This window comes from Nicotiana tabacum, chromosome 10, assembly GCF_000715075.1.
Source record: "Nicotiana tabacum cultivar K326 chromosome 10, ASM71507v2, whole genome shotgun sequence".
Classification (NCBI taxonomy): Eukaryota; Viridiplantae; Streptophyta; class Magnoliopsida; order Solanales; family Solanaceae; genus Nicotiana; species Nicotiana tabacum.
Window position 1 is genome coordinate 87153559 of NC_134089.1, and position 3683 is coordinate 87157241.

Sequence of the window (3683 nt, forward strand, 5' to 3'; positions counted from 1 at the left end):
AAAAATTTAATAACCAGAAACAATCGAACAATTCTTTTACTAATGGAAATTTTGCCAAATTCATCTTTCATCATTTAACAATTTATATCTCAAGCCAATAAAGCAAAATCAATTATTATTAGTTCCAAGGAGTTATCATGCACAAGTCATGCCGAGGTTGTACGATCCGATCCAACATATAAATATAAACTGTAATTGTCGGGGGTCGAACGACACGAACCATAGATGCATCTATTTAACTTGCCAAGGTGAACGTCCCGCACCCATGAGTGTAGCGGAAATTTACCCCGCTCGCGAAATATATTTGTGACGCGGTTGCACATAGATTTCTTAAATTATTATCATTATTATAATATTCTTTAATTCTTTTCAAAAATGCGAAATTCAAATGAAAGCTTTCAAGTCTCGAAATCCTCAATTTCAACCCTTTTCAAAGCATTTAATAAGCATACTCTATCTCAATTCCTTTCCAGGCAAATAATAAGCAAAATCAAATAACAGTATCAACAAGGCATGGTGTAAACCTAGAACTAACCCGACACAGGCCTAATTAGTAGCTACATACGGACTCTCGCTAGCTCGTGCGTACGTAGCCCCCGCAAATATAAGCACATATTAATTTAGTTCACCTATGAGGTTAAATTCCCTCTTACAAGGTTAGAAAAGAGAATTACCTCGCTCTGAAGATCCATAGCTGGCTCCCAAGCCTTTCTAACATCTCAAACTGATGCCCAACACTCCAAAACTAGTCAATAAATGTGCAAATCCATAAATATATACTCTAATACTCATTATAATCCAATTTACAACAATTTTCAACTCCGTTCGAACAGTCGATAAAAATTACCCTCGGGCCCACGTTCCCGGATTCCGAAAAATTTTCGAAGATAAACTTTACCCATAATACCATGAAATCAAATATATAATTTATTCTAAATTCCATGCCCAAATTCGTTCAAAATCCAAAAATATCAATTTCTAGGTTTTTCTTCAAAATCCCAAATTTTCACTAATTTTCAAGTCTAAATCCATATATAAACCTTGTATTTAACTCACAACTAGTAGAAATCACTTACCTCATGATAGATGATGAAATCCCCTCTTCAAAAGCTCCAAATATCGGCCAGGCTGTGTGAACAATAGATGAATTGAACTCAAACCCCACTTTTAAACATCCTGCCCAGCCCAGGTCCGCCCTTCTTCGCGTTTGCGATCAAAGCCTCTTCGTGAAGGCTCCAGACTCCTTTGCTTCGCATTCGCGGTTGGGGCTCCGCGAAGGCTAAATGGCTTCAGGCCCAGCTCCTTATTTCCTTCTACGCGCTCGCGATTGACCCTTCGCATTTGCGTAGGTCCCTCCGGTAATCCCTTCGCGTTCGCGACCTCCCCGTCGCGTTCGAGGAGACCAAAACTCAGTAGCCACAAAATTCCTCTTCGCGAACGCGGGAGTCCCTTCGCGTTCTCGAAGAAGGAAATCAGATACCAACAACAACAGTTCCAAAACAACTCAAATTGATGCGAAACCACCCCGTAACACTGAAACACACCCGAGCCGCCTAGGACCCCGTCCAAATCCCACAAACCAGTTCCATAACATAACACGGACCTGCTCGAGGCCTCAAGTCACATCAAACAACACCAAAATCACGAATCGCACTCCAATTCGAGCTTAAAGAACTTTAGAACTTCAAATTTCTACATTCGATGCCGAAACCTATCAAATCACGTCCGATTGACCTCAAATTTTGCACACAAGCCATATTCAACATTACAAACCTACTCCAACTTCCAAAATTGGAATTCGACCCTGATATCAAAAAAGTCCACTCCCAGTCAAACTTCTCAAAAACTTTTAAATTTCTAGTTTTTGCCACCTGGCCCCGAAATGATCTATGGACCTCCAAATCCACATCCGGATGCGCTCCCAATACTAGAATCACCATATGGAGCTATTCCCAGACTTGGAATCCCAAACAGACATCGATAACATTAAAATACACTTCCACTCCAAATTTATGAAATCCTTCTAAATGCCAACTTTTCACAATAGGTGCTGAAATGCTCCCGGATCATCCAAAACCCGATCCGGACATACGCCCAAGTCTAAAATCATCATACGAACCTGTTGGAATCTTCAAATCCCGATTTTGAGGTTGTTTACTAAAAAAAATCCAACTTTAGCCAATTCTTCCAACTTAAAGCTTCCTAAATAAGAATTTTCTTTCCAAATCAACTCCGAACTTTCCGAATTTCAATTCCGACCATGCGTACAAGTCATAATACCTGAAGTGAAGCGAATTACGGCCTCAAACCGCCGAATGATGCGCGAGGGCTCAAAACGACCAGTTGGGTCGTTACATTCTCTCCCACTTAAACATACGTTCGTCCTCGAACATGCTAAGAACTGCTCTGGAGTTGTATGAAATCACTGTTTAACACCTTGTGCACCTACCCGTACTACCACAACTCAGTTGAGCACATTAGCTCGAACAAATCTTAAGATTCTCCCTTTTATGTAGTCAAATTATCCTTAGAGCGGGATTCCAACATCTAAAATTCTCTACTTGGCTTGTTTCCATCATACAAACACAGTATCAATCACTACACGATGCAACAATACATGATTGCATACCTTTGATGAATCCACACCATGCACCGCATAATCTGCATGACCATAATAACATCCTCTAATAACAACAGTTGAAATCCCATGAATCTGATGCTCACAACACACCTCATGACACATATAAGTCCTGTTCCAAATCTTGTAATGCTACCTCGATGGAAGAGATATGTAGAAGTTCATAACCAGTTGTCGAGTCAACAAATCATTGAGTTCCTCCTCTTGACAAGAACCATTACCTCATTATGAACCAAATAACGGTATTTGCTCTTTAATATGCTCATATGAATCCGATCGCACTGATCCCAGGTCCAATAATCTCGTCTCACCCAGTACAAGCTGCTCAGGCAATAAGCCACCTCAGACACGACCAAAAGTCTCATATGATGTCACAATGTGCCAACCAACTATAAAACTCGAATGTGATACCAAAGGAAAAATGAACCCTGGAAAGAACTACTCAACCCACGTAACTAATTAAACAATTGAGAAGATGTTATGAACCCTCCTCAGAAAATGAGGAACAAAACACATAAGAATAGATGTAGGAAATTATACTCAGCATCACACTGTTGCGGCGTACAATCCATTCCACACATAATACCGTTGCAATGTGCAACCCGATCCAACCATGATACCCGTGGCGGCGTGCCACCCGATCCAGACAATGTACCCGTAGTGGCATACCGCCCGATCCACACATAATAATATATAAGGGGAAGTACTTACCGAGATAAAATGCTCTTATCTGTGAAATACCTGAATTTCAACCACAAGCGCGCGCAGTGCATAATACAAATCCCGGGGAGACGGATAGCGCCATACACCATAAAACTCAAGCATAACTAAGGTGCAATAAATGACATGTATCTTGAGAGCCATCATGCTCTCACAATACCACAAATTACATGGGATTTTAACACTAGAGCGAATAATCAAACCGCCTCACAACCCATATGGCACAATATAGTATTACACGAAATAGTCGACAATGAAATAACATCCAACGTCCGAGTACTCCTCCATAAACAACGTTATACTGAATTGAACATATCCGGCCTAA